This window comes from Mauremys reevesii, linkage group 18 (genome assembly GCF_016161935.1).
Source record: "Mauremys reevesii isolate NIE-2019 linkage group 18, ASM1616193v1, whole genome shotgun sequence".
Taxonomy (NCBI): domain Eukaryota; kingdom Metazoa; phylum Chordata; order Testudines; family Geoemydidae; genus Mauremys; species Mauremys reevesii.
This window is the reverse complement of record NC_052640.1, coordinates 4,220,269-4,233,417: the sequence shown is the minus strand read 5'-3', so window position 1 is coordinate 4,233,417 and position 13,149 is coordinate 4,220,269. Positions and strand designations below refer to the sequence as shown.

Below are 13,149 nucleotides of genomic sequence, written 5' to 3'. Positions count from 1 at the left end.
ATAATCTTATTACCTACTATTGGCGCAAACAACACTTGAGCTTGCTGTAAGTGAAAATTAAAAAAGGAACATTTTATATTAAGTCATTCGCACCATTTTGTCTGTTCTTTTGGGTCTTTCACCCAAAAACAAAGTAAATCAATATTTTTTAAAATAGGGAAATCTGACTTAAAAAACTGTAAAGATTGGAAGGAGGCTTTGGACAGGTGTGGTACCTGAAACGGTCTTCAACTCACTCTTTAAAACGGACCAGATTTCAAGCTGACCATGTCCTTTCTTTTTGCAAGGTTACAACCTATAAGAAGGAGGTCAGCGAAGCGCCTGACCAGATTCTAGTTTCTTTACATATAAAAAGCTGCAATTTGAGGCTCAATTCTACTGTTTGGTGGTTTCCTGACCCTAGGGCGTGAGCTGCCTTCACATGACTGTTACTAATTCCCATGGAGCTGATTATTCAATTCAAAGTTCTCTACATATAAGGATTTACAAAAGGGCTGGACATTAGCTTTCGGGGACTACTGACATTAAGATGTATTTGTCAAGAATAAAACAAGATGTAGATCCTAAGGGAGAACAAGTCAAGGTAGTTATAAAAACAAGGCACAGGCATTTCCTAAAAAAGTTAAATTCAGGCTCAACAAACAATGGTGTCCTGTCTCAATGCCTCAGCTGCTTCTGAAACCTTTTAAAATTAAAATGTTGTAGACTCTACCAATACAAATAATAAACCAGAAACTCTAAAATTATTAAGAGCTAGAATCTACTTATGCCTTTTTGCATGCAACAAGGTAAAACGTATAAACAGGTTAAAACAATGAACTGATGTATGAAGTCAACACATTTTAAAATAAATCAACTTTAAAAAAAATCAGTCTAATATTTCAAAACTGAGCATGTTTTAAAAGACACGCCACAAATTAAATCCAACTAAAGAGCTAAATTAAAAGGAACAGATGGTCATGTAAGGTACTGTCTGCAACATGTACATGAATAAATGGCCTTTCCTAGGTAAGGCTTATAATTAATTTTCTTAGCAAAAGAGAGCGTTACAATGATTAGTTACAGACTGAGAAAAGTGAGCATTTGCCAGTCTAGATTTGGGTTTTTAAACAAACATCAAGATTCTTATTGGGAGAAAAATATCAGTTTGAACAAATGAATTAAACTATAAAACTTTTCCTGGCTCTATGATCAAGAAAAAGCCTGAACACCAAATCTGCAAGCAAACGGGAGTGTGTTACAAGCTTATCCTACTAAATGGCTGTACTGCATGCTTCTCTATCTAAAACACAGCTCATTTTTGAAACCAGCTATCTTGTAGTACCATTAGCTCAATAAGCTGTTGTCGTTTCAGAGTACATTAAAAATGACATGATGGGTCTCCATATTTATCGTCTATCAATGACTTGTGAATTAAATGTGCTCCATTTACAAATACAGGTTTTTTTTATTCCCAGCCTTGGAAACAAACAACCTGAGCTCTGAGAATCAAAATGGATTCTCTCTTTTTTGGCTACTCATAGCCACAACAGAACTGGAAGCCAAAATAGGCCACTGATTCCTGCCAAACTCCGCGGTCTTCAGATTATCATCTGAGCAACACCTGTGCAAACCCATGGTCTTCAATAAGGATTAAGAGATGAAACTGACTGGTTCTGTAACTGGAATCCAGCAAACAATTCTGTTCAGAATGCACAAGGAGGGAAAAAAAAAATCCATCTTAACCATGCTGCAGCTAAGAGAATGTAACAAATAAATTGTAGCAAAACTCATTCTTATCACTTAAGTGACTAGACATAACCCAGAATACAGGGGAATAGCTGTTCTTGGTAAGTGTGACGCCCCACATGGTGACGAAGTGATTAAAGAGCTACTGTGAGCCAGGCTGACTCCACCCCTCCAGCCCTGTCAATCATGCAAGGGGTGCAATAGGGGTTTAAAAGCAGGACATTCAATTCAAGTCAGTTGGCTCTGGAAGAGCATGGACAGTAGCTATACAGCTCCCAAGAGGGAGCCTAAGCTTTCGTGAGTAAAAAAACCCACTTCTTCAGATGCGCCTGAAGAAGTGAGGTTTTTTTACCCACGAAAGCTTATGCCCAAATAAATCTGTTAGTCTTTAAGGTGACACCGGACTCCTTGTTGTTTTTGGGGATACAGACTAACACGGGTACCCCTTGATGTTTTGCATTTGGTACTCCAGCCCTCCCTGGGGGTAGTGAATCGGGGGCTCCTCTGAAAGGATGTGGGGAGTGGGAGCCAGCAGCCCCCATCCCCTTAAAATGCAGACTCTCTGGTATAGTTTAGTATTGATAAGACAGACCACTGTTCATGTGCACTGTAGGACCCCATTGACTTTGCCAGCCAGAGGCACCCCAAGCAACCCAAGGATCAGGACAGTAAGAAAGGGATATTTTTAGTCCCTTTCCAGAGTAGAGCTGCACTTTAAGCGTTCGAACTGAGAGGAGAAAATAACTGAGTTATACAGTGAATAGGTCAGTCAAAAGTCTGCAGAAATGTTACTGTGTTACAGGTGAACAGTAATGGCTCGCTACGATTTATAATCCGTATACCCTTTCCTTTATGGAAGCTGTCAGGGTGGTTACTACTACAGCAGAAACACTCATCACTTCAAGCAGGAGAATAAAGATGGAAAAAGAGGAGATTAGGAAGTAACAAATAAGGGCCTTTAGCCACAAACTGGAGGGGAGAAATGATTACGTATTATTAACAAGTGTGGAGGGAGATGCTGAGAGAGCTACACCGCAAGTGATGTGCAGTGTTTTTATTTGCAAAAGTGCAGGTGACCAGCATTCTGACAGCACAAGCAAGTGACTGCGTACCAGGCCACCCACGTATATAACACAGGGCCGCAGGCTCCACACTACACAGTTACATTAGATGTTCTAGCAGACACAAAAGGAAACTTATCTCAGCAGTACAAATGGCCACAGATGACTGATTTTTACATTTAAGGAGAAGACCCTGCTGATAATACAGTCACTGACTCTGGCCCGCACAGAATGCTCTCCCAAAAGCACAAATAAAAATAACTGAGCAAGACAACGTAAATGGACATAATGGTTGACTGAATGAAATACTGCCCTGGTGTCCAACAGTACGGTGAAGATGAAAGAAGAGGTCTGATCACCAGTGGAGGAGCTACTGAATTGTGGTCAGGAACAAGAACAGCCTATCTTAAAAACAGCACCTAGGAAACCAGGAGATTCTCCTAAAACCCTAGTCAAAGAGGAAGAGCAGTGCTCACCAATGCTTACAGATACATTCTCTTTAGTGTGACATTTTAAAAACTATTTTAGATTTGAAAGGATTACCCTCAAGAATGGAATCAGCAGTGCTGTCAAAAGGCCAAAATCCTTCAGAGCTAGATCCGCAACATCTCCTTTATAGCTATGACACACTGGACAGAGGCTGGCAGGTCACAAAAGCTAAGCAGGAATAAACACTGTTACTGCTTGACAGGAGCCTTCTAAAGAAAACTCAGGAACTGCCATATTAGTATCAGCAACACTTTCATTGGTATCTCTGGCTCAGCACTGAGCCAGTGCCCGAGCATGGTTCAGGGTGGGTGGGAAAGAGGCACCTTTCAGATGAGAGCTTCACTGTTTGAGATTTGGGACCACTGGGAACTATTCTCAAGGATAGGGGACTTTAGAATGGATCCAGGCTACCAAGGTTAACCTTATTAGGAGGCAGTACTTTCCCTCTACTTTCAACTGGATATTGAGCCTTCGCTGCCTCTCTAAACTAGTTTTGTAAGATTGCTGGTGCAAAATGCTCTTGGCTGCCTCTTCCCTTGGGGGGCCCCATTCCAGCAATAGGAGAAACCTAGCTTTGTATGAGTCTAAAGCACTCTGGGATCACTTGGCTGGAAAGGTGCATTGAAAGAGTTTGGGGTTTTGGTCCAGTTTAGTGATGTGGGAGTCACCACTTTAAGAAATCCCTTTCTGCTGAACTGCTCTTCTGGAGTGTTCCAAAAATAAAAGGGGGAAGACAGCAGGATATTGCATCTAGTGGAGTAAAGTGCAGCCTGGTCTGGTGAAAAACCATTATCCTAGAACCTAACCCTTCCCCCATTTACATTTATTCTTATGGGGAAATTGGCTTCGCTTAACATTGTTTAGCTCAAAGTCATATTTTTCAGGAACATAACTACAGTGTTAAGTGAGGAGTTACTGTACAAAGTTTGCATCTTCTATGCCAAACTGGTGGGTTTTCAACCTGCCATAATCCTAGCAGGTTTTTTTAAATATAATCTTTTAATTAGTTAAGGATTTACAGTAAGTCTCAAGTGTTGATACACAGCTTATAATATTAACTCAGTACAACTACGAGAAATTAAATCCTTTTCATAATCCATTACCATTTAGGATGAGCAATACATCACGGTAACAATTTATGATAGTTCAATGGATGTGGTTTTAAATTTAGTACATAATGAAGCCAATCCAGAAAGGCAAATTAAAAGATTAAGATTTTAGCAGGCTGGATGGTTTAGGCTAAGAGATGCATGTTCAATAGTCAAGTCCTTTAGCAGACAGTAGGTTAACTTTACCAAATAAAGTCATCTAGCTGTTTCATGCCTCCGAAAACAAAGTTCCTGAAAGAGATGGGCAAGAAACGTCTGATTTAGTCCAGAAGAAATGGATAAGCAGCAAGGAAAAATAGTTGCTAAAAATGACAGTGTTATTAAATCATTTGAGTGTCTTTTACAACTGATTCTCTGCCAGGAAAGGGCAGTTGGTCAGAGGAAACCGTTCATGGATTACAGTAAAAATATGTGCAGAGAACAGCTGCTTCCTCTGATTTTGTGTTGTACTTAGTAAGATCACAGCTGAAAACAGGGAAGCAGCATCAGATTGCACAAGTGAAAGCGATTCCACTGTCTGCAAGCTGAGGAAGGGGTTTGGAGAAGGAAATCAGATCACAAGGGCTGGGTTTGAAATGCTAATCGACCACTAACTTTTTTACTTCAGAGATGCACTGCTCAGACTGGGACAGGACTTTATTTCTACTCTCCCTACAGTAAACTCAGTCTCACAAACCTAGAACTTATCGCTGAAACTTAATGTGAACTGCTGTGGCCACAGAACACCCATCCCTAGCCATGCCAGATGGTCACATAAGAGGCTGTTAGAATAAAAAAAATATGGCAGGATGTAATGAAAGTGTCTTGCCCATTCCTGACCATGACAAATGGCTATTAGTCATCCAGCCAACCAACCAAGGCATCCATGGCTAATCCTCATAATGAGGACTGTTACTCCCGAAAGGCCCACTGTGCTGTGTGTCACAGTGACAACCAAGCTAGTGAAACCTTTAAAGCATTCATAGCTAAATATTGCAGTTGGATTTTCCTTACAGCTTCCAGAAATCCATATACAAAACTCTGCTCCAGCTCGGCTGATCATTAGTTATTTCTACAGCTCCATAGGTATGCATGGTACTTTAGAGATCTAGGTATGTGCCCTAAAGTGTGTAAATCTAAGTTGATATACAGACAAAGAGGAAGGGAAGAAGGGTTGCAGCAATGGACAGGAATATTTCTCGCAAAACAAATCCACTCTGAACAATCAATCTGAATGAGATGCAGAGCTTTAAATCCATGTTATTCTTGTGCCCCAGCAGATCTGGTATTATTGCTCAAGGTACTTAGGAGAGTTTCAGGAGTGTCATCAGCCTAGTGTAGTTTGCAGCAGTAACAAGGTTTATTTCATGCCCGCAGGGAGACTAGAAATGCAGCAGTGGGATGACTTCATTGTTTGTGCCATGTGCTTATAGCTGACCAGAAAAGGAGAGAAAGAGATAAGAGCTGGTTACAATGGCCTCTACAACTAAAATAGTTCCGAGGGATGCTTTGCACTGGAAAATGTATGCTAATCCCCAGAATCCTCCACAAAATTAGCTGTAGCAATCAGCTGCTCTCACACACACTGACTTTTTAAACAAAACAAAACGGCTAACTCCCGTTGCAATGAACGGTGTTCAGCATGGCTGTTCCAGTTCAGCTACCGAACATCTGATTGCTACTCCTGCATTCTGGAGAAACCCTGCACAACTTTCCAGAATTAAACCTCTCAGCTGTTGTTTAAATTTGCACCCTCCCCTATCCCACCAAAAGGGTTTCAATGGAGTTTAGAAACAAACTGACGCAAGAGGAAGAAGTGACGTCCTGTGATGACAGCAGGGGTCAGGAGACTTGGGATCCAGAGCCCATTCTGCTGCCACAATGAGACCTCGAAAATACTTTGAGGTGATCACTGAATTTATCATCTAGAGTTTGGGCAGAAAAACATTCTCGGAGTCAGAGACCACTGGGCTTTGGGTAACATGGTATTGCCATGTGAGGGAATCTGTCTGAGCTCTTAACTTGGCTGGAAGCACTATAGGAGAAAGCCATTCGAGCAACCCTATCCAGGTGACCATTAAGTGGTGTTCACATGCTCCAGTGGGAGCCATATCCAACCCTACTTGTCTACTAGGCCAGGTTGGACCAATATAGGGCTGTTAAAAAAGCAGACAAGGAAGGCGAGAGCTGCGGGGAGGTATAACTCCGTGGTTTGAGCATTGGCTGCTAAACTCAGCGTTGTGAGTTCAATCCTTGAGGGGGCCATTTAGGGATCTGGGTCAATCTGTCTGGGGATTGCTTTGAGCAGGGGGTTGGACTAGATGACCTCCTGAGGTCCCTTCCAACCCTGATATTCTATGAAAGAACAGGATACGTTTGGACAGATCACAAAAAAAGTATCAAATTCTAACCAGTTCTGTAAAACTAGTTTTGCATCTGGATTTGCAGTTTGCTTATACGAGAAATTTTAAATGGCTGAAGTGCTGGACCAGGATTTTCAAGATTTCACTGTCAACTTTCTCAGCACTGCTATAGATACATATGAGACGGCATGACAGAGACCGAGGAATCTCATCTGCAGGTGATAATTCCAGGTTGGGCAAGTATCCATGTACTGACTCTCAGCAGTGCCAGTTAACCATGCCAGCCCCCTTCATGCCAACATGCCCATAAACTGTCCGGAGCAGCTCCTTCAGTGTATTTCCATTTGTTCCTCAGGCTTTAAGACTCTGAAATAATCTAGCATCGGTAGCTGCTTTCAACCAGAATGCAAGTGAGACAGTCTTATAGAGTATTTTAAAGTCGCCTGAGTTTCTCCAATAAATGGATGAAAAAACATCTTTAATTCTAGTCTCTTCCCATTAAAACACAAAGGCACGTAGCTAGACAGAGGTTTATCAAAAATTAGGGAAGAACCCTCCTCCTGGGCTTCAATCTCGCATGCCAAATTTTAACCTAAAAAACCGAGACATTTTCATGGATAATATTAAATGTTGACAGCCCCTCAATGGCAGCACAATTTAAGTCAGGCATAGCCCATTTTAATTCATGTCCTTCTATCACCACTCCATCTGAATGACTGGAAGGGTTCACTGAATCTCAACCAGAGCAGAAATACTTGATTCATTCTCACACTCACTCTCACACACACACCATGGCTGAATCATGAGACATAGTAACATGTCACTGACAGAATATGACAGATTATCAGCATTTCTTGGGTGTGCAAGCACCTTATACATATTATTAGTAATAGTAGGTCCAGGGTTTCGATGGAAATGCTGCCAGTTTAGAAACACAGTAATAAGGCAAACACACAAAGGACAAATCTAACAAAAGGTTTAGCCAAATGGGACTGAGTAAGTCCTCAGTCACATACACAAGTAACAGGCATCAACCCCTCACTCTACATGATTTCAGCTGCAGGCAGCCGCCTTAGGAAAGATCAGTTTAAGTAAAGAAGAGAAACCTTTTGCCACAGCTTTTTTTTTTTTTAAAGTCAAGCTGCAAAGATTTTGTAAAGAGATAGAAAAAAAATGTATCTCAAATTACTCTGGGGATGTGTGGACTTAACCGTTACAGTACACGGATGTGTTAAACCCAGATATTTTCAAGTCACGTCCCCCTGTCTATCAGGAAACATAGGAGCTTCCCCCTTTTTCTAGAGCAGAAATCATCTGTCAAAATTAGGTGGGCGCAGCCCACACAGCCCAGCTCCTTCAATCATAGATGCAGGTGGATCTCTGTGCTGCTCAGCTCCAATCCTCTGTACAAAGCTAAATAAGTACATTGCACTGTACAGAACAGGAGGCGGCATGGCCTCTGCCCTCATGTGGTTAAGAGACAAGACCAAGTCCTGTGTTCAAAGTTCAATGTTTCATCCACAGCAGCTGATCATCACACAACTGCTTAAAATATCCACTACAGATGGCGGTAGCTATGAAAGACTGCCAAAAAACCCACAGCAGCAAGGCTCAGAGCCTGGGGTCAACTGACTTGGGCTCGCAGGGCTCAAAATAGCAGTGTAAATATTCCCATTCAGGCTGGAACCCAAGCTCTGAGACCCATCCCCCAAGCCAGGTTTCAGAGTGCAGGCAGGAACATCTACACTGCTATTTTTAGCCCTGCAGCCTGAGGCATTGATCTGGGGTCTGAGACTCACTACCGCAGGGTTGCATGTGTTTTTTTGGTTTGGTTGTTGTTTTTTTTGCAGTATAGCTGTACCCTTAATGAGTTAGGGTCTTTGGTACAGTAATGAGCTGTGAAAGCTCTCCTAACCGAACACCCAGCAAATGGAACAGCAAGTTAACTAGACAAAATCCCAGCACACCTCAGTTCCATCCACATCAAAGATCTCAATCAGGTGTGAACAGGAGTGTTTCTTCCCCACTTTCCTGCCTTACTGGTTCTGAATTCCACGAATGAGGACAAACTGTCCTGCCTTGCTATGCTGGAGAAGTAGCTGTAAATCTGGCCCAACAGTTCATGCCTAGGAGCAAGCAATTACCGTGGCTGCAGCATGCTCAGTTCAGCACAAGGCTTGATGAAGCTCAATAGCGACCCCTTACAGCAGATTAAGGCTAAAATGTGGATTAGCTCAAAAAATCCGATCCCATGGTGCTCAGGCCATACAAGGACTTTGGATAGAGATTTCTGGACGACGACGTCTGGCTAGTTTTCATGGAAGAAAGATTAAAAATTAGAGACCAACTCACGGGGATCTTTAGTGACATTTATCTGAGGTGTCCTCTCTTACACACCCCAAGTGATGTGAAGAGAGGCAAAGGAAATGAAGGACTAACTCTTAAAAGCAAGGAAGTTCCAAGGTTAAAGACATGGTAGCTACAACATGCTGCGCTTTGTTCCTGCAGTCTGCATGGTGGGTAAAACCTACAGCACCACATCTCACTGCTGTGCGTTGGCAACACAGCATCTATGCAATGCAGTGGGAAACGAAGGTGTTTGGTTCCATAATTTCCTGGCAACGGCCAGTATAAAATCGGAGTCTCAGTATTATAAGCATGTAGTTGTATGTGGTTAATTCCATTTGATGCTTCTCTTTTGAAAGACCAAACCATGGTCTAAACCAGGCTGTCTCTCTCTCTAGCACTGGAAAGGGTGAATTCTCTTCATATGCAGGCACAAAAAATTAAAAGAAACTCAGACAAAGCATTTCAACGACAAGCCAGAAAGGAAAGAATCAGCTGCACAAGTCCCACTGCTAAACCAGCATCGGGATTGGTTTTGCTGGTAAGACAGCATGAATGGAGACAATCTGTAGGCCTCCGGCCTCCACGCATCTCCACCCACTCACCCAGTAGCTGCCAGAGGGGGCCCCATGACAATCTCCCCCCTTTCCCCCAAAACTGGCTGGAAGCACAGGGCTGCGTGGCTCAGAGACTAAAGCACTAGCCACTTCACATCCAGCCAGCTGTTCTAAATAAAAATGGAAAGCGTGGTTTAAAACCTCTTCGCATCGGCTAGACTGTCACTCCGAACTGTGCTGGCAAAGAAACCCAGGCGGGGCAGATGCCACAGAGGGGTTACACCACCAGGCCAGCTCCCACTCGAGCCAGCACCACCATTCACCCCAAAAAGGCATCTGAGGAACAAACGTGGGGTTTTGAGAACAGCTCAGTGTAATTAGACTGCTAAGTGATGCAGTGCACACTGTAATTCCAAGCATCAGCCACATCCCTCCCTTCCTCAAAAGGGTAGGGAGCGCCAAGGATCCAGCAGGGATGTTTTAACAGGATTGATTTCCACTCATTTTTTCCAATCCCTGTCCATATTACATTTCAAGAGGCGCTGCCAAGAGCTCTTCACATGTGAAGACTCGCCTACGAACAGCAGAAACTCACAAAAAACAAAACCAGGCTGTCACAGTAACCCCTTTGGCACGTGATCAGATCCAGGAATCTAAGAGTTAACTAGCCCGTACACTTGTCTCAGAGAGGCTTCGCTCTGTACAGTACGGCCCCTAACCCACCATCCTCCAGTCCTAGCCCAAAGTGGCCAATCAAAGCAAAGGGTGGAAATTATTCGGGATGTCTGACAGCCCAAAGAGCTGTAATGACCATATATGGTAAAAACCACTGTCAGGAGCCCTGCAGTGCCTGCTGCTGTTAGACATATCAGTGAAATGCAGCAGCAGAGGCAGGGCCAAGGAGAAGCACAAAGAAGAATAAGCCGCTCATCACTGGGGTGGGGTGGGGGGAGGGAAGAGCCATTCATCTGCCAGGGCAGTGTCAAAATCACTCCGTATAATCAAAAATCGCCCCCGGGGGACATTGTATGGGGCTCTGTGCCCGGACTTTGGGCTCATTGTGACCATTTTAATTTAAAAATACGGCAAACATTCCTTGGGAGCAAATAGAAAAGCCATTTGCTTGCACTTCATATGGTAATGAGACTCGAGCGCGCTGGGACTATGCCAGTCCGGGTCCTAATTATTCAGCACCTGGTGCCTCCTCCATCCCCTCGGCTCACCCCCACCACCATCCATTTCACATTTCCAGGTGCCACCCCGGAGCAGACAGATTTACAAGAGCCACGAGCCAGAATCAAAGGGCAAGCGGGCGCTGAACACGCTTCACTAACAGTAGCGTTTTATTTCACTGCAGCGCCTGCCTTTCATCCCGAAGTGCTTCGCTATCCACAGGCACGCAGACCCACTGAAAGGAAGCTGCCGCGGGAGCGGAGGACAGCAAGCAAAGCCTGCTGCACAACTTCTGCGGGAGAAGGAATTTTGGGGCAACCCCTTCTCTTTCAAGTTCCATGGTACCTTCATACAGAGGGCCATGGCTTTTGAAGTCTGTGTGCGGTACTCAGTTGTTCCTCCTCGGAAGGATGAAGGGCTGACCCTGCCGGGATCTGAATAGGTGGTTTCAGGAAGGCTAGAGGTATTTAAAATCATTAAGTCATCCCCCCATGCTGCTAAAAACAGATGCATCCTCCTGAACTATCTCCCACCTATGGCACAAGACATGCAGTTGGTATTGCCTGACCAGCTTGGACCTTAATACTAGTGAGAGAATATGATGTAGCCTCCACAGCCACACGAGGAAGGGCGGGAGGCAGCTCCAATCTCTGCCTGTGCGTCCCTAGTGCAACGCTTTCACTTCGAACCCAAGAGGAACCATGAAACGGGTTTCGTTGGAAAGCTCCTAAGACTTCTTTAGAGATGTGTGCTGTATGAAGATGATTCAAGCGCTGGGTGTGGACTGGCCACCAATAGCATTAGGGCTCAGCTCCTGTGAGTGTCTCCACAGGAAGCTCCCACAGAAGGGGCCAAAAACAAACTTCTGAAGTTCTACAGAAGCAGGTGGGGAATCCATCCTGGCTGTCACAGAGGACCGTAGACAGAGGATGAGAGTATGGGGGAGTCATGCAAGGATGGGGATGTATACTTGCTCAGGGAGCTCCTCATATGGCAGCATGTGGACGGCCTAGAGGATCTGGTTCACTGATCCTCTCATTCCCCCCCAGTGAAGGGCATGTCACCATCCCATGTAGGCTACTTCAACTGCTGACCCTTCTTCATGCTCCCACTCGTGGTCTGGCTAGGTGCTGCGATCTGGTTTTGGCCCTGAATGCATTAAAATGTACTCCACACAAACAAAACTGCTGCAATTCAAGCGTTTTATAGGATACTCTGCTTGCAGAACATCAATGATAAGGTTTTAAACTCATAAGCAATTTTAGATTTGTTTACCAAAGTGATTTAACCAAAAATTTGAGTGTAGTGTATTTAGGTAATTAATCTGTATATATTCCACACATAGCTTTGCACATCTCTTTCACATGCAAAGAACTGCTGGAAAATCTGTGAAGAAGTTGCCAAATTAGCTACACGATTCTAACGAGCTGCAGGGCAGGCGGTTGGTTTAGCTGTGCTGGTGCAGGACGGGCATTTGGTTTAGCTGTGCTGGTGGAGATCTTCAATTAATAGTTCTGATGCTGGTAACGAAGCAAACAGACATACCATCTACTCCAGAAAACCTTCTCTCATGGTGACAAACTAACTCAGGGTATCAGAACTGAACTGGGAGTTTGAACATCTCGATTTCGGCAGTACAGACCCATTCTCAACCCCAGACTGGGCAAGGACGCGTCAAAGCCAGGTAGAAAGACCACCATACTGGCTGCAGCCATCACGCTCCAGGGTTTAGAGAGGCTTCGTGTAAGCAGAAGGGTCCGTGCACCCTTTTGAATGTAGCAGGCTGCAAATATGCTGGATCTGAGCCTCCGGGTGCTTTCCACATTGTGTTGGCGTAGCTATGCTCTCCCAGCATGGCCTAGATGAGTCAGCTTGGCATCAGCAATGTGGGCCTTCCATACATGAGAAGGTGGGGGAGGCATGTTTGCTCCAAGCTAGTCAGATCTTCCACAGGTGCTAGGGCTCAAACCTGTTTGCTTCTGAAACAATCAGGCTTCTGCAGAATCAGAGAAAAATAATGCTCCATGGCAGAAGCCACAAATCAAAGATTTGTTTTTTTACACAAGCTTTGATTATCAACTGACAGCAACAAGTAGAGATGCTGGAGAGAAGAAATAAATATTTCACTTTTTTTTAAAAGAAGGGATATTCTAGGGCATGACAGATGCCTTGATAAATAAGGTCCTTGATGATGTTTATTAATTGATAAGTCAGCCATCTCATCTCAACATTTAACATTCTTTGCACTGTACATTATGTCAAATGTCCATGCAAGACTGGATAGCCACTTGAATAGAACCAACAACTGTTACCACCAAAAAAAAAAATTTATTTTTTTTTGGAA

The 13,149-nt window shown here is 43.8% G+C and overlaps 1 protein-coding gene across 4 annotated transcripts in view; it reads right to left on the bottom strand.

Annotated features, from left to right (window-relative positions):
* CORO1C (coronin 1C) overlaps positions 1-13,149 on the bottom strand; it is an 81,084-nt gene that overhangs the window by 25,373 nt on the left and 42,562 nt on the right. The window lies entirely within an intron of this gene.